The sequence below is a fragment of the Sebastes umbrosus genome, chromosome 21, assembly GCF_015220745.1.
Source record: "Sebastes umbrosus isolate fSebUmb1 chromosome 21, fSebUmb1.pri, whole genome shotgun sequence".
Lineage (NCBI taxonomy): Eukaryota > Metazoa > Chordata > Actinopteri > Perciformes > Sebastidae > Sebastes > Sebastes umbrosus.
In genome coordinates, this window is record NC_051289.1 from 9,319,634 (window position 1) to 9,343,105 (window position 23,472).

The 23,472-nt window shown below is 38.3% G+C and overlaps 2 long non-coding RNA genes across 2 annotated transcripts in view; one reads left to right on the forward strand and one right to left on the reverse strand.

Moving 5' to 3' along the window:
• The window catches only part of LOC119480819, a 34,408-nt gene extending 16,256 nt beyond the window's left edge, over positions 1-18,152 (forward strand). The window contains exons 2-3 of the long non-coding RNA XR_005205013.1: positions 14,344-14,487; positions 18,008-18,152. This is a non-coding gene — a long non-coding RNA (uncharacterized LOC119480819). The remainder of the gene's footprint in view (positions 1-14,343; positions 14,488-18,007) is intronic.
• LOC119480817 lies at positions 13,088-14,761 on the reverse strand. Its single transcript, XR_005205011.1, has 4 exons — positions 14,623-14,761; positions 14,341-14,489; positions 14,129-14,268; positions 13,088-14,043 (listed from the first exon to the last, which is right to left on the reverse strand). It is a non-coding gene; the product is annotated as an uncharacterized LOC119480817 (long non-coding RNA).
• Positions 18,153-23,472: the final 5,320 nt, after the last annotated feature.

Genomic DNA, 23,472 nt, shown 5'->3' on the forward strand with positions numbered 1-23,472 from the left:
CCAATCATGTCATACCAGCTTGTTGCGAAGGAGGTTAAATAACGCTCCAAACTTGCACTAAATTTTGTCGAGAAAAACTGGCACAGCCATTTTCAAAGGGGTGAAAATGGGATCTATGGACACACCGACAGCTGTTGTTGCCTCTTGGGCTTGAGTTTTTATGTGATGATTTCAGTATATTTTTTTATGTTAAATGCAATACCTGTGAGGGTTTCTGGACAATATTTGTCATTGCTTTGTGTTGTTAATTGATTTCCAATAATAAATGTACACGCGTTTGTATAAAGCAAGCACATTTACCCGCTCCCATGTTAAGTGTTAAATACTTGACAAATCTCCCTTTAAGGTACATTTTGAACAGACAAAAAAATGTGCGATCAATTTGCGATTAATCATGATTAACTATGGACAATCATGCGATTAAGTGCCATTAAATATTTTAATCGATTGACAGCCGTAGACGGGCTAAATGTGGCATAGAAGATAAAGGGCTAAACTATCACAAATTCTGTCGACAAGCTTGATAACGTTAAGCTCTACTCTCATGTCCCTGACAGTTAATGATATCCGTTTGCTCTGTACCACCCACACCTAATTAGAGCGTCAGCGTGTGTGTCAGCGAAGCAGGAGTAGGTTCACACAGGCAAGGTGTTAGGCTGTGATGTGCTGAGGCAAGCAGCACCGGCCCAGTAGATGAAGGAAAAGAAGGAGAGATTCAATAAATGGTGCCGATGGAGCGGTGGAGGTCCTCTCTGATGGCCTGTTAGCAGAGTAATCAGGGAGCAGAATTCCCTGCATATGAATGATGCTCACGACTTGTACTATATGCTCAAAAAAATATCTGTCAAGGTTGACTCAAAGTGACAATGACCTCAGGTACAGTGTGTATGCCAAAGACTGCAGCAAGTTTTTGGCATGCGTGGTCATAGAGGCTGCAGTGTAATGATGTTGTTTTATTGGATTACAACGTGTTCCTCCATCCCCCCACGCATGGCTGTTTATTTTTTAAAGCTGCAGTGGAGGAAATATGATTAAAAAACTGTTATTTTTATAAAACGGTCACTATATCCTGACAGTAGTGCATGGGACAGGTAGTCTGAAAAAAAAATCATGTCCCTCTGTGTCCTCCGCTGTTCTCAGGTGCTCCTAATGGCATCAGACCGGAGGAAAACAACCAGTCAGAGCTGATCTGGAGTCTGCTGTTCAGCTGCTGTCTCTGAGCAGCTGTCAATCACTCGCAAACTCCGACCAAACGGTCAAACTAGGTAGCTCTGATCAAATATGAATCAATATTCTGTTAATGCCTATTTCTCTCCTCAAATGTTTTCAGAAACATCTTGTAGTGTACTGTTTAGCTGTAAAAGGAGAAAGTTTGTGACCCAGCAGCCATGTTGAGATCAGTTGAAGAAATACCAAGCACCGCCCACCAGCTGGAGCACAGCCAATAGGAACGCTCTCTAAATGAAATGACATGTGATTGGCCAAAGTCTCCAATCACGGGGTGGATTTTCTAAAGCCTGAAAACACAGAACGAGGAGGTGCAGAAGTCTAGTTTTCTGTCAGAACACTTGAATTACAATATGCTGAAAGGTTATTATGGAATTTGTTTCCCAATTATGCCAAAAATATACTGCTACTGAAGCTTAAAGGAGAAATTTCAATTGTTTAATTTAGCATTTTCTCTTAAAGGCAGGGTCGGTGATCTTGAGAAACTAGCAAGAGTACAATTGACTTTCATGAACTGAAAACACACTGTGAAAGGGTTAAAGTTGTAAGACGAAAACACGGACATCTCCCAGCCCGGACAACGCCGTGGTAGCGACCTGTCAATCACAAGGTAGCCACGCCCTAAAGCATACCCTGCTTTATGGTCTATTTGAGTCTAAATGGGATCATAATTTACTAAATGAACATCATGCTGTATTGAAGAAGACTTGAAACTAGCGATTGAGACCATAAACTCATGTTTACTGAGGTAATAAATCAAGAGAGAAGTAGGGTCATTTTCTCATAGACTTCTATACAATCACACTTCTTTATGCAACCAGAGGAGTCGCCCCCTGCTGGCTGTTAGAAAGAATGCAGGTTTAAGGCACTTGGCTTCACTTTTCGAACCCTGGAGTTGCCCACTGGGTGGCTTTGGCTCAGACGGTAGAGCAGGTTGTCCGGGCTCGGTGGTTCGATCCCTGGCTCCTCCGGTCACATGTCGATGTGTCCTTGAACAAGACGCTTAACACCAAATTGCTCCCGAAGGGATAGACATCAGTGTGTCAACGAGTATTCAGATTAGATCCTGATGGGCAAAGTTGTCATCTTGCATGGCAGCCTCTGCCATCAGTGTATGAATGTGTGTGTGAATGGGTGAATGCTGACATGTAGTGTAAAGCGCTTTGAGTGGTCGGAAGACTAGAAAAGCGCTGTATAAAATGCAAGTCCATTTACCATTTACCATCCTCTGTTTGTGACCGAATACCTACAAAATAGGCAATGGCATTTTATTTCCTCCCTGAAGTTGTTATTGACACACACACAGTCTTTCATCTCCCCTGAAACGTTTGGCTGGTTTTTAGGCGTTGCACATAATGTGAGGGACAGAGGTGTCCTTATTGTACAGCAATCATCTTGATAAATTGCTCTGACCCCCGCGGGGTGCTGCGAACTTGCCAAGACTGGAAATACGTTAGTGGCCTGTTATGTTAGAAGAATCTCAAGCTGCTGTAAATCACAGAATGTTTTTCTTTCCTCCGAAGACACTTTTCAGAGTAATATAAGAAGAATGGTCAGATTGTTAGTGCAAAGCTACATGATGTGTTGCTGTCAACATCACTGTCAGTACACGGCACTTTTTCTCCCTGAGCTTATTTGTTTATGACTCCTCGCACAAGCAAAACTGACTGGGGGAATCTGACCCAGAGATGCTTTTAAAATGAATTTCCCCCCTTCTGGTTGCTACTGATATCTGTCAATTTATATTCATATTTTGAAAGGTAAGATTGAATAAGTACATGTACTGCATATCAGTCAGGGAGGGATGTTCTGGCCTCTTTATTCACACCTTTCCAAAGATGACACATTGAGTGCAATGCATTTCAAAACACAATGAGTCAGTGCATGAGTTGTGAATCTTTGGTCACTTAACTCCCCGAGTGAAAGGCATTAAAGACGTCTGTCAACACATGAATCCACATGTCTTGTATCCTTAAATGAACCCGGATCATAATTTACGCTCTCCAGGGAGAATCTAATTGTTCCAGATGAGTTTATCATCTTCATGAATAAAGGCTTTTAATTCTAAGTGGTTAAATGCCAGTTAGCGTAAATCACTTTTCAAAGCATCTCAACTTCACCATAGGATTATTCTGTATGATAATCTATTCTGCTTTAAAGTGCCGTCTTTCTTACTTGGCATTGAGTTCAGGCAGAGTGGAATGGATTCAGTTAATGCCATTTTTTTATGTTAAAACCATTCTGATATGATTTGATGTTAACCAGACTCCTCTTATTAAATACCTTAAATAACTACTACCCTTTGAATAATTGAAAAGAGTAGCTCACACATGAAACAAAAGCTAATTTGATCATTTTAATTTAATTATTCTTCAACAGGAATTTTTAATTGAAATAGTTAATGAGCTCCTTTTGACTGTAAATTGTCTAATTTCAGATCTTATGCCTCAAGTAATCCCCTGACTCATCTGTTAGGTGAATAGCCCGAGGTATTGCCCTAAAAAAAATAAGGGAATTAATAAAGAACTCAAGGTCATGTGCCAGGAAACTGTGAGAGGAGCCATCCATCTACTGTTCCTAGGGACCGGCCAAGGTAAAACAGGCTGAGGCTTCATATTTCTTTAAAATGACATTAGCATTTCCAAGTGCAAGAATGAGGAAGTAGTGTGGTTTAGAATTACAATAACTCATCTAATATTGCTCTGCTGCAGCCGGGAAGCTCTTTGAATTTACACCATGAGGTTTTATCATCTTTGTGTCCGTCAACGGAGACACGTGCGAGTACAATTTACTGTCAGGGCATGTTGATTTCCCCTCATTTTCACGTGTCTGGCGCCTTGGCCACTTTCCTCCCAATCCTCCTCTCACCTCACTCAGTTATAAAAATAGTGCGGGGAAGCGATAGAGCCTTCTGCCCCTCACACACACACACACACACATCCCATCCCCGTGAATCACATGTCATCTCAGACAGCAGCCAGTGTGCCGGGAGCACTTGTGTAACAGTATGAAGGGCCCTTTAATCTGTAATTTGCCGCAATCAGAGACCCTGGACCTTTGGGGTACAGTGAGTCAGATACTTGAAATTGATCCCTCGCTAGACACCAAACAATGAGGGTATAACTATCCTCGCTTTGCCCTGTTGGTCAGCCTAATATGAAGTCAGAAGTGACACGTCTAATCTAGGAAGGTGTCTTCTTCCTCAGTCTGACTTGTAGACTGGAGCTGAGATTTTGACTATATGTCTATAGTTTCATCCTTTATTTTTATCCTCATTTGACTGTACATAACATAGAATTTTAAATTAAACACCACGACATACTGAGACAGCTTGCAGCACTTGCATTTCAAAATAGCATTTGCTTATACAAAGTGCTATTTACCATATTCCTTAACTCACACACAGCTTCCACTTCCCTCCAGCTGTAGAAAAATATTTCCCCTGACATTAATTAAATACATTAACATGTAAAAACATATTGAGCATTTAGCGGAAATGCATTTTACTTATAGTTGGAATGAAAAATTCAGTTCAGTCAGAAATATTCTCATAATTCTTTTCCCAACTTTATTGATAAGTTAAAAGAGGAGACAAAAAGCCAGGGAATTCATTAATGACTTTATATATATGACTTATATATATATATATATATATATATATATATAATTTAAAGAAATATTTGGTTAAGGGATTGTGCAAGAAGCTCTTTACATCAAAAAAGATTAGGGCTGTCAGTCGATTAAAATATTTAATCGCGATTAATCGCATGATTGTCCATAGTTAATCGCAATTAATCACAAATTAATCACACATTTTTTATCCGTTCAAACTGTACCTTAAAAGGAGATTTGTCAAATATTTAATACACTGGGAGTGGACAAATATTCTGCTTGAAGAAAATGTATGTATATATTTATTATGGGAATCAATTAACAACACAAAACAATGACAAATATCGCAAGTTGCATTAATGCGTTAAATAAATTAGTGGCGTTAAAATTAATTTGCGTTAACACGTAATTATCGCATTAACTTTGACAGCCCTAATAAATATGCATGAAAAGTACCTGTACAGTATAATACATTATATTATCAAGCAGAGTGTCCTGCCCTTTGTCCTAATTGCAATTTTAAGATACATCATGTAAACCCTTAATAAAAGCTACCTAGAACACTGAAAAATAGGATTTTAGCAGGTCCCCACTCTAACTCCACTTCACCAAGAAATATGATTAGAATCCTTCAGAAATCTTATTTTTTCGTATTATTGTGTGGCTCTATTTCCAATTTAGACATGAAATACATGTTCTCATCGGACATTGTTCAATAAAATACACATTTTATTAATGTCGCCATCGTGTCACTCTGTCCTGTTACCCTGACACATTACACAGGTCACATTATCAACAGGAAGTAGCATCATTTGAGTCTCCTGAAGACCATGGGAAGACCAAAAATAAGTTTTCTCACTCAATGTCAATCTCAACGTACTGTCCTATTACCTAAATTATTTCTTAGATGTTATGTTCTTTTTTTAAATATAGTTCTGGTAAACCACCTGAAGGTGCTAAGTGTTCTCATGCTATTAGCAGTGACATCATGTGGGGACATTTCATGTATTTGCTAATGCTGTGCTAAAAACTCACTCGCGCACTGTTACTTTAAGAACCATCTTCCATTTAGAAACCTTGTAAACAATAAATAAAAAAGGCCTGTGTTGTTAAATACAAGATAAAGTTTAATTTTGAAAAGTTACAACATAAAATTGGCACCGATTTAGCTGGAGGTTATTGTCACCCTTGAGGGTAATATTATATATTAGCTTGAGGGATATAAACATGATTGTATTGCTCACGCAGCCCATTTTGATAACCATTGCCTCGTAAGAATGGCTTCTTAATGGAAACTCAGCAATGCATAGAAAGTCACAGTCACATTTTTTCCACAAGAAATTATTTCTCAGCCAAGCATTTGATAAATATTTAAACTCAAAGCGGTGGCTTTATGTGGCAGCATGCTTTACTGTTGTTTATATCGTAATACATCTGAACTGCTGAGTGGCTGTTTTGTGGTTTATGCTGCTACAATCAACTCTAAGTACGTACTGATGGTCATCTGCTTATCAAGCTAACATTTCGTTAGAAGAGAAAGTCTGCTCCAATATGGTTTATGACTTTAATATTCGTAACATGTGAGAGGTTTAGATTCATCCATCTACAGTTAAAGTAGTAGTTGGAAATTTTAAGAATTAAGATTATTCACCTTCTTGCTGAGAGTTAGAGGAGAAAACTGATACCACTCTTATATCTGTATGCTAAATATGAAGCTACTATATAGCCATCAGATAGTTAGCTTAGCATTACACAAAGACTGGAAACAGCTAGCCTAGCTCTGCCAGAAAGCGAATAAATCTGCCAACTAACACCTCTTAAACTCACTAATTACCACCATAAACTGTATATAAGAAATGGACGTAGTCACCATGACGTCACCCATTGGTTTGTGGACTGCAGATTTGAAGCCTCGAGTTCGGCCATCTTGGTTCCTTGCAACCAGAAGTGACACGAGAGGGTGAAGCTAAGTACAACTGAACGTTGAATACGACATTTTTAGGCGACCAAAATGTTACAATTAATGTTCATGAACTGACAACACACTGCGAAAGGGTTAAAGTTGTAAGACAAAATCACGGACAACTCCCAGACCGGACAACGCTCTGGTAGCGACCTGTCAATCACAAGGTAGCCACGCCTTAAAGATTACCCTGCTTTATGGTCTATTTGACTTTGAATGGGACCATCATTTTCTAAATTAACATAATGCTGTATTGAAGAAGACTTGAAACTAGCGATTGAAACCATAAACTCATGTTTACCATGTTTACTGAGGTAATAAATCAAGTGAGAAGTAGGCTCATTTTCTCATAGACTTCTATACAATCAGACTACTTTTTGCAACCAGAGGAGTCGCCCCCTGCTGGCTATTAGAAAGAATGCAAGTATAAGGCACTTCGGCATTGGCTTCACTTTTCAGAACTGGAGATTGCCGCCTGATTACCACATTATATCTCATTTGTTTAATTTGTCTGTGTAAAAATGTCAAACTGTGACTTTATGGGAGCTTATTTGCTGGACTATTTCTTGGCTTGGCATCACTGTGCAGTTGCCAGACTCTATAACTTTGGTCATAGACTTCTTTACTTAGTACCAGACAAATATGATATCAGTTACAGAAGCAGTGAAGATTATCTTTCCTATTGGCATTCAATCATCATGGCAGCTTCCACGTTATCAGCAATTTTCCGTTTGTGATGTTATAGCAGTCACGCACAAATAAGTGAAAACACTTGTTTGTGTTGTGCATGAAGAGTCCTTGTACTTTGACATGATTTCAATATTTCAGAAACAAGTATGAAACTAGACTGCACTCTCAAAACTCTCTTTTTGTTATTGTATTTCACAGCATGTCAAGCACAAGCCATCTTCAGTGTTTTTATCTGCAGGCACTTTGGTTTATGCATCTTGTTGACATGCCCCTCATAAACCTCTCGGTGTTCTTTTCCCAATCTTACATTTCAGAGTCAGAATGACTTTGTTCACCGTGTACAATGGCAGTAAAAGGGAACAGGCTTTGTTAATTTGTGTTGACACATTGCGTGACAGTTATACAATACGGGATTGGCAAACTTAGTGCACACAAGGCACATTAAATGCAAGAAAGACTGAGGGAACCAGTCAAATTAACATAAATAAGTGTAGTCTAAGAACTATCCAGTAATATAAGTAAGTAAAGCAGTTTATCCAGATGTGGAAAACATCTGTAGACAGTTTTTGATCAATCATCAGCTGTTCTGCTCTAAACATGACACACTGAATTATAGTTCTGTCTTTTTAAAGTTATTTACAGATCTCTAGAGAACCGTGTTCTCTATAATTATTACTCCTTTAATTACAACTGTAAATGAAAGTCTATATCTTTTGATTAACATCAACAAGTTCCTTGTTGGTTTGCCTTGCGTCCTAGAAGACTACATCAATGCTCATCTGCACTGACAGAAAAGCACCACCACTAATTAGCCAGATCTAGTTTAAAAAAAATCATCAATTTAAGGTGATAATTATTCCTACAGATTTCACTCTTTGGTGTCTGCTGTCCCCAAATCTGGACCGAGTGGGTTTGTCTTAAATATGGAGCAATAGGAGTCAGGGATTACCAGCTAATTAGTGTAACAGTGTCCTGGGATTAATTAATTCAAAGCATTTACATATATTCTAATTGTCTCACCGAGCTAATTGGCATCACTGTGCCACAGTTGTAATATCGAGGATTGTTGGAGTTTGTTTGCTTCCAGCGAAAATGTATGTCAAGCTCGTTCATGTTGTTGTTGCCCTATCAGCACTTACTGAATACCAATAAATGCATTTATTCAAAACTCGTTCATCATAGTCGTAGTTTATGTATACTGTGGGGCCTACTTACTATAATGAAAGTTGTCAGATGCCTGAAACCATAATATTACGGAGAAATTAGCCAATGTATTACCTAAATTATACATAACAGATTATAAAAAAACTGTTGGATTATTTACAACTAAAGCTTGACCTGCTTAAAGTTACTTAATAAGTCATAAAACACCATTTCAACAATGTTTGAAATCTCTTTTTTATGCTTTGCGTAAATATTTGTTGTTATTAATGCACATATTTTTGTGAATATTTTTTTTAAAGGTGCTCTATACGATATCCAGAGCATTAATATGGCAGCAAAAAACTATTTGCTGTATAAAGGTATAGAGGAGTAAGGTCTACCTGAGCAGCTCGCCCTCTGTGTGTGTTGTAATCAGAGCTTCTCTGTGCTTTGTTGACATAGCCGGGCCGGCCACGCGTGCCTTTTTGTGCATGTGAGCGTGCCCCACTGGCTAGCTCATGGCCGCCACTCTGCACTGCACTCATACAACTGACAGCGTTGTCGCGGAAGCGTAGCGCCCACCCTCCGGTTCCACCCCCCCAGGGTTAAAACTGTTAGCTCTATCAGCACATTTGCCGTTTTTTTTTTACTGTTAGCACCGTTAGCTACGAGCCACTGGCTCGTGAGAGCTGCGCGGAAGCAATAGAAATGCTCCCAATCTCGCATTTAGCACCTTTAAGAATGAAACCCGCCTGAGTGAGTGAATTAAGTTAATCTATTACTTTAATAAAGAAAAAAAAAAAGTCATATAAACTGAAGATGGTTACAATGTTCATAATTTCTGTTGGCAGTTCAGATTTTCAAAGTTTTGATATTTTGAAAAAGATAATTATTCAATGTATTCTCGTACAACAGTTCGTATGATAGCTTACGAAAAGTTATTACTCATTTTTCGTTTTCCTATGAATGTTCAGCATTAATTTCCGCTCCAGTCTTCCATCTTTACAGGAAGCAACTTGGATAGGATTAGGCAACAAAACTACTTAATAAGGTTTAGGAAAAAATATTGGTTAAGTTACGCTACACCGGAATTGGATACGCCGTACCGGAAATGGCGTAACTTAAGTACGGACGTTTCGTGACAAATAAATCAATCTTGACTTCTGGCTTTACACGGGACATCGACACTGGTCTGCTGGGTGATAGACTGGGTTTTTTGACCCACCCTGACCTTGCTTGCCACTCTTTATACTTGTTCACAATTATGAGGCTTACATACAAATTCATTTTGTGGATATTATACGAATTACAGTGCATTTACTTTACGTATAGCTACGAAAGGTGTATGAGAAAAGCCTGAATTATTACAATTTCTCTTTTTTTGTCATTTTATATATAAATCCTGCAGACTCGTACTCTTGAAAGATATTTTGATATTACTTTATCTGAAAATGTAATAGAGTGAACCAAAGAAAATAAAGAATCATTGATTCTGATCACAAATTATTTGTTTTGAGTAGCTGTTCAGAACAAACACTTGTTCAGTCAGTTTAAATCAATATTTTTTTGAAAGAGCTTTTAATTAAACTCTAATTGAGTGCAGCTGATGAAGCATAAATTCTGCTCAGGGAGACTTCAAACATTACCAAATTTCATACGGTGAAATTTGGTCAAACATAAAGGCCAGCGTTAAGCTGTATTTTAAATTAGAGCGCTGAAAATGGGGTCGTGAGGTCATGTTTATGCATTTAGTGACTACATTTAAACCTACTTGTATTGATTACTTCCACCAACTCACTGTTTGTTGATTTCAAAAGGCTTAAGACCACTCACAAAAATGTCAGAGATAATTGATGCTCATCTGTGTAGCCGAGCATGCTTCAATATTCTAATTTAGCTGTACTGCAGAGTGAGGGGGGTTGAGTGGGAGGACAACTTGGCACAAGGTAAGACTTCTTTTTCTCAACCCAATCTCTTTTCTCTGCATAATTATATGAATTAAATTAATTGGGAATGCACATTTGCATATCTAGGTTATTTCTCTTATGGAGCAGAAGGTCTTTGGAGAGTATAGAAACAATTACAAACCCGCCAGACAGTAAAACACCTCCGTCTCTTCTTTCTCGTCTGCCTTCTCCCCCCCAGTGTTTTACTCCAGGGAGGATTTGGCCTCAGTACTCAGGAGGAAAAATGTGATAACACCACAGTGCAGGAGTCACATCCCTGAAGCAATTTAATGGACTTTGGAGCCACCTTTAGCACACACTATCACCTGACATCTTTAAATTACTTTGAACAGTTGTAGGTATTTATAAAAATGGAACTGTTTGTTTTGCCAGGCAGGGAATAGCTTAAATTCTAAAGGAAATTGGATTTAATCTGATACTGGGTGGTAAATGGTACGGGGTGGAATCTAATTTTCTGCTGTTGCAGGAGAATCTTTCACTGCTGCATTGTAATAATACTGAGCCAACGTGGTATGAAGCCATTTTAAATCCGATAAGCTGATGCATCATGTTGTTAGGGGTGGAAATACTAGAAGTTGCTTACTGCTGGAAGTTCAGAAAAAAATCTGTTGAAGTTTAATCTGAATAACAGTTATTACCACAAAGGGCCAATGTAGCCGCTTCACTGTATTAATCTGAGTATGAGTGCACGCTCCCAATTCATCCCTCTCCCCTTTTAATACAGTAACACTTTCCAAAGTGATGACCATACTTTCTAGTTGCTGCAACTAACGATTATTTTCTTGATTAATTGGTTAATCACTTGTTCAATGAAATGCCAGGAAATGGCAAAAAAAAGAAAAAAAAAGTGTCATAATTTCCTAGAGCCCAGGGGTGACATTTTAAAATGTCATGTTTTGTCTGGAAAATAGTTCAAAACCCCCAAATAATCAGTTTATACTATAATAATAGACCAAGGAAACCAGAAAATATTCATATTTGAGAGGCTAGAACCAGTTCACCTTTTGCCGTGTTTGCTTAAAAATGACATAAACGGTTAATTTGTTATCAAAATACAGTCCATAACCCAAACATATTCAGTTTACTATAGTAGAAGACCAAGAAAATGGGAAATTATTCACATTTAAAATGCTGGAACCAGTGAATTTTTTTCTATTTGTTCTTAAAAAATACTTAAAAGATTAATCAATTATCAAAATACTGTAAAACCAGTCAGTTTGCTCTCATAGATGACCAAGAAAACCAGAAAATATTCACATTTGAGAAGCTGGAACCTGTACATTTTGGCCATTTTTGCTTTAAAAATTATGTAAATAGTTAATTTATTATCAAAATACTGTCAAAATACAGTCCAAAACTCAAATATATTCAGTTCACTATAATAGAAGAGCAAGATAACCAGAGAATAAGCACATTTGAGAAGCTTGAACCAGTGATTTTGTTTTTATTTCTTTGCCATTTTTGCTTAAAAATTATTTAAATGGTTAATCAATTATGAAAATTCAATCCAAACCCCAAACATATTCTGTTTACTATCATTAAAAACCACAAAAAACAGAAAATATTCACATTTGAGAAGCTGGAACCACTACTTTTTACTTAATATTTACCTAAATTGTTTAATTAATATCAAAATACTGTCCAAAATACAGTCCAAACCCCAAACATATTCAGTTTACTATAATAGAAGACCAAGAAATCAAAAAAATATTCATATTTAAAATGCTGGAACCTGTAATTTTTGCTATTTGGGCTTAAAAATTACTTAAAAGATGAATCAACGATTTATCAAGATACTGTTAATCAAGATTGGTCAAATACTGTACAAAAAGACAGTCCAAAACCACTCAAGACCAAGAAAACCAGAAAATATTCACTTTTAAAACCAATCAATTGATCAGTTTATCGCTTCACCTTAACTTAAAACTTTCCTACAAATTTCCTTAAGGTGTAAAAAGAGGTTTTAATCAAACTTGAATGGGAAATCCTCCTTATTGAACCACAATATGATCACGCAGGCAGCTCTTCAATTCCAAACAAGTGTACTATTCCATCAAAATTAATGTTTCTGGAAGCAGAATTACTTGCTCAAAAATATACACAAAACTAAATTACAGTGATCTGATTTGTAATTAGTGATTTTCCACTCCCGTGTGCTCACACGAGGCCTCTTTTCGGCGACGACCCTGAAAGCGAATCAGTTCTGCATTATGAAGCCGGAGATAATAACGTTCTGCAGGATTTTCCCCAAATGAGGCAGTCGAATAAATTGCCAATGTGAGTTTATGATCCGGGTCACAGACATCAACCCCACAGCAGAAGGCACTTTGGCAATCTAATGTCTGTCTGTAAACACCAAAATAACACTTCACTGACAGCAGGAGGAAAGCAACATTATGGTTTATATAGTTTGTTATAAATTAATCATTAATGATCCATACTGGACCAATGTGATTATATGGAAATAAGGGAAAAAAGCCCCTGTTGCATTCAATTTCTGTATTTGTCCCAGTGAACAAAACCATGCCGTAGATGGAGACCAATTTGCTCGGCTGTGCGGTCAGCATGTCCATCCGTAGACACATTCATTGTATCCCTATTGTCCTTTTCTTTTTTTTTTCTCTGCTGCTTTCATCAGACGTTGGGCTCTATTCAGCGCCGCATCCTCATCAAAGGTCGTGCTCGCAGCCATCGGGCATGTTTGATATTCCGTTCTTTTAAAGCCGCATCAAGAAAGAGGGCACTTATAAACTTGAGCATGTGTGATTATCTCTGCTGCTGTATCACGTCACGGACACAGTGAGGGACGCAGAGAGGGACGCAGAGAGGGACGCAGAGAGGGTTTTTAACGAACTTTGATGGTTGTTAATTATGATTATGAGTAAAAAAAAACAAAGCTATTATGGTTTTATAACCCTGGTTCAGCTTATATTAAAAGTTAAAGTGTGCATTAATTTTTGAACAAAGACAGAGATCAATTTAGGCCTCAAAAACACAAAAAATAGTATGAACCACACTGGATAGTATTCTTTTTATTTTAATTTTTTTTAATCAATGAAATTTAGTTTTGACTCATGTGCTCAATATAGAAATAATCCCTATAAAAGCTTGAGCCACTGTGCCATCTTCTGGTACAACAGAGCTGCGTTTGCCATATCACATTCTCAGTGTGAAGTGAGTATATGCTGCCCCCTCTTGGTGATTAATGTAAAGTGCACATAAGTGGATTTATTTAATTGTTTTCTTTTATTACATGAACTCAAATTTTGCAGATGTCTTTCTTGACATCGTCACTTCCGAGGTTTGTGTGCCAGACTGTCTCAAAGCCCTCAAATGTCCCATTGGGCTCCGTGGCGACAGGTTTGTTCGACTTATCTGTGTGCAAACATGCAGAGATCAGATGGATCAAGCTCATGATGGTTATCAGGAGCATAAGTAACCCTAAAGATCAGAGAGGACAGAGTCAACTTTCACAATAAAATAGACACATTTGATCCAACATCTGCACTCTGAGTGGACATCTTACCACAATAGACTGTGTTGGCAGCGAGGTCGTGGACACGATAGCTTCTGGTGAACATCGCGCCCAGGCCCAGAACGAGAATGGCGTAAGCGCTGAATGTGTAGCGCATGTACTTGGTTAGCAGGAAGATCTGTAGGATGAACCTGCAACATTTTCAGCCATTTATTAATAATCAGAAGGCAAAATGAGACATTCCTTTAATCTTTTGTCCTTACCAGATTATAATGAACAAGAAGACTATGGTGAGGACGATGGTGCTGATCAGTGGGTCCGGCACACCAGCTTTGTACTTGAGCACGACGCCAAGACCCACCACAGCGTTCAAGAGAGTCCACCAGGCGAACACCGTCAAGCCGTTCTGGGTCTGCCACAAATGATAAAACATTTATGGACACAACTCATGATGGTGACAACAATTTAGTTAAGAAACTAGATAAATATTCACATTTAAAAAGCTGGAATCAGAGAATTTTGACTTTTTTTACTTTAAAAATGACTCAAAATAGTTGAAGATTAATCATTGCAGGTCTATTACAGAATACATATAAAATGTTGCTACAATGATCTTTGGTAATTCAGTGGTCTCACCAGGTAACGTGTCCACGAAATCACGCTAGGGTTGTTAATTGCGAGCCAGGCTTTGTGCTTGTTGAGGTTAGAGTGGGACATGTAGAGCATGTAGAAGCTGAGGACTGGCAGAATCCACCCGAGTATGACGGCTCCAAGTATATCGCTGTGGAAAGCAACAGCAGCTGTGATTGCTTGTGTGCACACATTAATTCTTTGTGTGCTGCAGTATAAGAGCATTGGTGCTACTTACTGTCTGTACCACAGAGGCATGCTGCACATCCTTGCAATGTTAAGCAAGGTCCACATCAGATAAAATAGTGGGGGGTGGATCTCCGGACCAAGGACATTTCTGCAGATGAAATAATAACAGTCTGATCACATAATATAAATTATAATCCTTGAGATTTACATTAAATCAAACCCCATTGTTGATTCTATTTACAGTCAGCAATAGCCATTCAGTGTATTTACATTCCGTAATTATATTTCTATAGACCGTTTCACAGTTGCAAACATTGCAAATGTGAGATATTTTAGTATGTCCGTAACCTTAGTATGAAAATAATAGTACGCAATACTATTGCCGGGCCCATTAGAATGTTTATGTTGTCAAATTTGAAAAGGTCTATAGTAGTTTTCATCATTAGTGGCGGAGTCTGCTGTTAATAGCTTATATGCATACGTACAACATGACTTTGTTTGGTTGCACTGTAAACCTAAATCTACCTGAGCAGAGAATGAAGTGTGTGTGTTGTAATCCAAGTTTCTCTGTACTTTGTTGACATAGCTAGACCGGCTGCACCTGCTTTTAGTGTATGTTCGTGTATGTGAGCGTGCCCCACTGGCTAGCTCTGCACTGTGCTCATTCGGCGGTTACAGCTGATAACGCCATCCCGACCCGACAGCGCCGTCGTGGAAGCATAGCACCCACCCTCCGGTCGCCCCCAGGCTAACACTGTTAGCTCTGTCTGCTGTGTTGCTGTTGTTTTCACCGTCAGCTGTCGCCCGTGTTGAGAGCCGTGCGGAGGCAATAGAAATGCTCCCATTCATGTATTTAGCACATTTAAGGATTATAATAGAAGTTCTGGTAAACCTCACTTTATTCTGGCATTGTATAAAGCTTTAAAGACACCACTCATGCTACCTTTTAAACAGGCTGACCACCGCATACAAAAGCCAAGCCTTAGACCACAAGTCAACCATAATCCAGTAAGTGTCAGACCACCAGTCCATAGTCACCTCCAGGGGGAAGGTCTCAGACACATTCCTGGATGAGGTCTGAAACAGAGCTGAGGGCCAAGAAAAAAATAATACAAAATCACTGATGCTTGGTTAAAGTATATTAGAAATGTCAAGACAGTGACACAATGTAGCTGGAGCATTAATAGGAACACTCTCCTAAAAGCACTGTAAAACAAAACACATCACATTTTATGTTTCAGACTGTCAGTCTAGATTGTGAAGTGTGTGTGTGTGTGTGTGTGTGTGTGTGTGTGTTCTAGTTCGTTTCATTGGCCTCGATCTAGGTCAATAGCTTGCAGAAATGACATGACATGACCGTCAGGGCAAAGGTCTTTAGGTAAGAAGTAAACATGCTCGCTTCAAGCCCCTACAAACTTTAACATCATCAGATTGAAAACAAACCCACAATATCATATGACACAAGACAACACATTTACTATCATATTACAAAACAACAATTCCCACATTGTAAAGCTCTGAATACGATCTTCTGGCATGATTAAATGATTGAAATATTCAGCGGTGTCACTCACCATTGGGCACGCTGCTGTCCTTTGCCAGGCTACAGAAGATGGATGAGATCACCTGAGCGACGACAGCCAGGATGACACTCCCAGCATGTATCACTACATGGTTACTGTATTTCACTGAGAGCCGAGACACCTCAGACCTCTCCATAATGTCTGACTGCAGCTCAGGAGACTGTAAGGCACAATATTTGTCACCGCAATGTAATATTTTGGACTTTGGATCGCTGCATGTCCTGTTCAATTTTATGGTATCTCTTTGATTACACTCGCAGTGCCCTGTAATTGGTCAGCGTGCATCAGGTGCTGACATTAGGACGCCTCAGTTGATACCATTGTGCTTAACAGTTTTCACTCAGTACCAGAGATACTTATCACAGGGATACGTTTGTGCTGAAAGGATTAGGCGATTTATTGAGTCGATTAACATAAAAACGATTAAAAAACAATTCTGATAAGTGATTAGTTGAAGTCATTTATGAAGCAAAGATGCCAGCTTCTCAAGTGGGAGGATTTGCTGCTTTTCTTTGTACTTTTACTATAAACTTGTTGTACCTTGGGTTGAGAAAAAGTAAACAGTTTGAAGATGTGACCTTGTGCTCTGAGAAATTGTGTTATGTTATTCACACATTTTGTTTGACATTTTATTCACTAACCAATTGATTGGTTATAAACAAATATAATTTTTAGTTTCAGCCTTGAATAAGTTGTTTATTTCAGAAGCAGCCAAGGGAGAGCCGGGCGATAAAATCTTCTCTAACAAGTTATATGTTGTTTGTTTAATCCGAAGAAAAACTGTATCTTATTTCCATGTAGGAATATACTTCTTTTGAGGTTATATCTTGAGAAAGATCCTTGTGACCGAAACGTCGACTCCTTTTAAATAAATCTAGAGCTGCAATGATTAATTGATTAGTCGCCAACTATTTTGATAATCGATTTGAGTATTTTTTTTAAGAAAAAAGGGTAAAAATTCTCTGATTGCAGCTTCTTAAATGTGAATATTTTCTGGTTTCTTTACTCCTCTATGACAGTAAACTGAATATCTTTGATTTGTGGACAAAACAAGACATTTGAGGACGTCATCTTGGGCATTTTCTGACATTTTCTAAACCAAACAACTTGACTTTTTACTTTGGAATACACTGTCTTATGCCATTATTTGGCTTTACAATTATTTGATTTAAAGTTTTGATATCCCTGTGCCTCACAACATGTATTCTATTTTCTGACTATTTAAATTACTCCCCTTTCTTAGCATTCTTATGAACTCACCATTTGATCAGTGTAATGTTATTTCTTTTTTTCCATAAAAAACATTATTATTAAAAAAAATCCTTCAAAAATTCTTAAAAAAACATGAATGACTTCCTTTTTCCTTCCATTTTTTCTTTTATTTGTTAAAGAATCTGCAGATTTGTTTTTTATGAGAGGTGTAATGTACAAGTGTTTCGGTTTTCATCTTTTTTTCAGTATTAACACATGAATTATAGTATTTACATTCTAAGCTACTATTCATAAAAAGAGTGTTCTTTGTCTCAAGGCTATTTCCACTGGTGACATACTGGGTTCACTGGGACTGTAAAGTGGCCGTTTGTGATGCTTCCATGTGACCAGGGCGATGCGTGCCACGAACATGACGCAGGAAATAGCCAGGATCGAAGCTGAAGAGGGAAAAGGAGATTAGATATCTATACATGAATCAATGAACAGTGTACAGAGAAATGCAACAAAAGTATATAAGAAGGTGTGTAGTGTTAATATCCCTCAGTGTCAAACCTGCAAAGATGTAAATGTGACTTCCAGGAGAGCCAGAAGTGCTCAGGGTGCCTGTCAACCACACGATAACAACGGGATAGATGGTCACAATATAACGCACATGCTCATCAAGGTAGAAATTCTCTAACAGGAACCTGGGAGCAAAGAGAGACACAAAAACAAAAGATTTGTCTTCCTTTTGCTCATGTATCTTCTCTCTGGAGAGGAAAAACAGCGACGGCTTAATGACAGAAAGCAGTGGGGAGTACAGACTTACCAGGCCAACAGCTCCATCAGAAGCAGCAGCAGCGACAGCATTGCACAGTCACATCTAGAGGTTTCTGTCTGATACTGCAAGTATATCGTCAGGTTGAGTAGAGTGGAGAGAGTCCCCCATGTTGCATATACCGCTATTCCATTTAGCACCTGATTCAACACAATGAAAGAAGACTTCAAAAAGCATGTAAAGCTATGACCAATATCCTAATCCTAACAGTTTACTGTGCAGGATGCTGGTCTGTCACGTGACCTTATCTGCCTCTTCTTTAATGTCAAGTGCAATGCAAAGAGCGAGTGGAAACCAATCTCAGGGTTTTTGCTACGGCCTGACTCGGCTGCTTCGAACCTCCTAATCTCAGACCACAGTCGCCTTGTGCACAGACTTTGCTCAGCCAGTAGGACTGGGCAGTTTGGCTGAGAATTCCCTCTTTAGATATGGGTGATGGAGCAGTGGCTGGCTTCTTTAACCTTATAGTGTGTCAGCAGTGTGCAGTGGGATTTAACAAATGCTACTGACTGCATGGTAAAATGTCACTCTAAAGGAATAGTTTGACATTTTCAGAAAAACGCTTATTCGCTTTTTTTTTTGCAGAGAATCGTTACCACTTTTATGTCTGTACATTAAAAAGCTACAGCTAGCAGCTGCTTATCTTATCTTAGCATAAAGGCTCCCATGAGTTTTTAAATATCTTATTTAGTTTAAGAAGCAGGAGACTTTTCTCAACCCATAAAGGAATATCTAATCCTTCAGTTATAGTAAAACATTCGAATTCAACAAATTTGGAGATGCACAATTTTCTAGGGCTGCCACCTGTTAGTGGACTAATTGGTCATTTTGGTCTTAGTCGACTCAGATTTTTTTAGTCTATTAGTCGTTTTTTATGCTTTTTTCATGTTGAATGACTAATTTCTAAAGTGGTGCTTTTGTGAGATTTTGTTTTTGTGGAGAAACTGTTTCACAGATCTGTCGATTAAATCAACTAATCGATTAGCCGTGTGTCGAGTGTTAGTCCACTAAGAATTTCTTTGGTCGAGGACAGCCGTACAATTTTCAGTGTTTTAGTTAGTTCAGGAACTAATTTTCAAGGAACTAAAAGGTTCCTCCAGCCCCCTGTTGTCTGTGTTTCCGCCTGCAAAGATTAGCCATATTAGTCTGCTGATGTATGTGAAAGCAGCATGACATGGGACGAGGATTTCTAGTGCTAACAGTAGTAAACACACTCTGCAGCCTGCAGTTCAGTGTGTCCGCCTGTTTAATCTCAAAAACACGTTGAAACAAGAAATGTTTCGTCTCACTACGACAATATTAACTGATGCATGTATGATGTAATGAATGAAATGCAGAGGAGGAAAATTGAACTAAGAGCGATCTCTCTCTCTCTTTTTCTTTTTTTTTATGAGTCGGTAAGCCGACGGCAAATCCTAAATTGTGCAGTGTTATCAAACAAAGAAAAATATTCCCCCTTCGTCCTAAATCGATACTAGAGTACTTCTCTGTTTATGAAAGGTCTGGTACCTTCAGAACGTACTACCCCTGGACCAAGGCCTTTTTTAGGGGGGTAAAAAAGACTCGTAAAATGTCCCCAGGACTTAATTTAGTCCCTGGTCCCTGGTCGAAACGCACAGGGCTATTTACAACTTTCTAAGAAAGTTGCTTATAAGGATATATTATGGATAGTTTTTATGCTTTCAAATATGGATTATGTTTTCCAAGGCAATACAGTAAGAATCAGAATATAATGATGTTCTCATATGTAACAGGAGGGAAATAAAAGGCAGTAAATGTTCAAGTACTAAAGGTTAAAACCCTGCCCTGTTGAAGGCCACTGCCAAAACATGTACTTTGTAGGTGTTACAGTCTGGCTTTTTAATCTTTGCTATACTCAAACCCACCTTGGATTTATGTATTTTTGCAAATGTGTAGCTCTTCACTCCAAAGAGCACCTTTTGTTTGCTGAATGTGTGAATGTATTACTGTTTTTACAAGCTTTTTAATCACAGTGTCTGTAAACCAAAGACTTCCTTCCTCCTTTTTTAACACATTTGAAGCCAAGTGGAGATGTAAAAAGAAATATATATATATATATATATATTTCAAAGTCCATAAACAGAAAAAATGCCTTTGATATGACTTTACCAGTATCCTGATGAGCCAGAGGTCTATGTTGTGATATTTGTTCAACCAGGCTCCATAGATCTTCAGTCCATGACAGGAGAAAAATAGGATCATGTAATCGGTGAACGTCATGAGTGTTGAGATTATCAGCACCGGCAGCAACAACCTATACACACACACACACACACACACACACACACACAGAAAAGCAGATGTTTAAACTGTCAGAAACGACAGCAGAAAATACAGCTGTTAATCATGTTTTTCCTGAACTCACACACTTACTCTCTGTCAAACAGAAACAACCATGTAATGTTCAAGCAAATATCGATGATGAGGGAGACGTGAAATCCATAGGGCAGCACTGCTGGCGTGGTATACATCCAGTCATAAGCGCTCCTGCAAAGAGGAAGGACAATATTGTTTTATCTGGGAGAGAAAAACACACCACGACAAACAAATTGTGCCTGTGGGGAAATAATCAGACTCTTTCATATAAAGTCAGAGCAATCTGCAACATGTGAATGAGTGCACAGAGGAAGACTAAATTGCCTCCGGACTGTATGGAGTGATTTGCTGCGTGCAATAATACAACAGGATGAGATAAAAGTATTAAGAAACAGGCACATTTACGCCGTGTAATGCGGCTATTAAACATTATAATCTCCTGTAAATTATGCATGGAAATATGAAAAATTGCTCTACCTTCTGCAGAGTCCCACTAAAAAGTATATGAACATGGCAAGAACCCAAATATAAATGAAATCCCAGACAAACAGAGCCCACGGAGCAGGAGTTATGGGAGTCGTATACTTGATTGTTACATCCTCTGTGCTGTGCAGGAAAACACCTGTATCGAGAGAGGTACAGTTTATTATTCACGCCTTAACGAAACCTTCAGCTGATTTGATTTATCTGACAAATATTCACCTGATTTAGCACCGAATCCTGACAGAGAGTTGAGCGTAATTGAGATTAAAAAGACAAAAAATCCAACAAGCATGAGCACAGCGCGGGCTGGGTTGTGGCTCACCATGGTGATGGTCTGAGGGTAAAAGTCCACAAAAAAACAACGAAATCCCAGTGTTTATATTCTCAATATATAAAGATCTGAATCTACAACCCACCTCTTCATATATCGGCTTATGCACAGTCTTTATAGCTCTTCTACAGCAAATATAGTCCAATATCTGAAGGTGTGAAATGGGAAATGAGAGTGCTTACCGTAACTTGTCTTGTCTTGACATACTCTATATTGTGTCATCTCTTTTTATTGCCCTAGATGGATCGTCTGTTATCTCTCCCTGTCATAAACAACCTGCTGTTTTAAAGCAGCAGGGTAAAGACCAGGGTGTGAAAGGAAAATCACAACATAAGTTGAAGAGCGTGAGATTTTCAGAACAAAACAAAACATTTTCTAAATCAGCTAAGCGCTGAAATATAGATGTAACCATCTGTCGACCTCCTTGCTGGCATCTAGTTGGAGCTAATAGATTGAGTGTGAGGATGGCAAGAGTTCATATTGACCATGCTACAACTCTCTACAAATCTATTTTACTGATGTTATTTAATATGGTCATTGTTTAATGAATACAGCTTCAAATTAAATCAAGATTAATGAGGTTACGGCTCCAGCAGACCTGGAAATCATTACTTAAATTATGGTATTGACAGTGTTTTAAAGCTCTAAATGAACTATTATTTACCCTTAATGTTTGCATGATAGAGCTGAAGTGAACGACTGTGTGTGTATGTGTAATACAGTTGCCGTTACGTAAAGCCACTGCAGCTCTTGTGTGTGCAGCTTTCTTCCACACAGTGGCACCATTGCATGATAGTATGTCAGTGGAGTCTTGTGATGAGAGTGTATGATATCAGCTCACTGTACTTTTAATTTACATATAAATGAATTCAACTTTTACTTAATCAAGTATAGCAGAATTTATACTCGTAACAGAGTATTTCTACACTGTGATTTTGCTACTTTTACTCAGGCGGCAACCTCCATGTCTGAAAAGTGAAGCCAATGTAGAAGTGTCTTAAACTTGCATTCTTTCTAATGACCTCTGGTTGCAAAAATAAGTCAGATTGTATAGAAGTCTATGAAAAAGTGACTTCTCACTTGATTTATTACCTCAGTAAACATTGTAAACATGAGTTTATGGTCTCAATCACTAGTTTTCAAGTCTTCTTCAATACAGCATGATGTTCATTTAGTAAATTATGGTCCCATTTAGAGTCAAATAGACCATAAAGCAGGGTATGCTTTAGGGCGTGGCTACCTTGTGATTGACAGGTCGCTACCACGGCGTTGTCCGGTCTGGGAGTTGTCAGTGTTTTTGTCTTACAACTTTCACAGTGTGTTTTCAGTTCATGAAAGTTAATATTAGCATTTTGGTCGCCTAAAAATGTCTTATTCAGCATTCGGTTGTAGCTACACCCTCTTGTGTCACTTCTGGTTGCAAAAAAACAAGATGGTGATGGCCAAAATGCCAGACGTGAGGCTTCAAAACCGCAGTCCACAAACTGTGGTTAACGTCACGGTGGCTGCATCCACTTATATAGTATATAAGTATATTATACAGTCTATATTGTTACTCAAGTAAAAGATCTGAGTGTTTGTTCACCACCACCCAGATGTTTTCCAACTTACCCTCAACACAGAACACATTCTCCACACACATGAGAGTCAAAAATAAAGTAAATGAATAAAATAAAATATATAAATAAATATTAATTAATAAAATACTAGTGTAACTCTCAAGCATTTAAAGTATTTGAACCAGGATGAAGTCAGTCTGCTTTGATCAGTCGGCCTTTTCCACCTCCAATAGGACATAAAAACAAGTATTTTG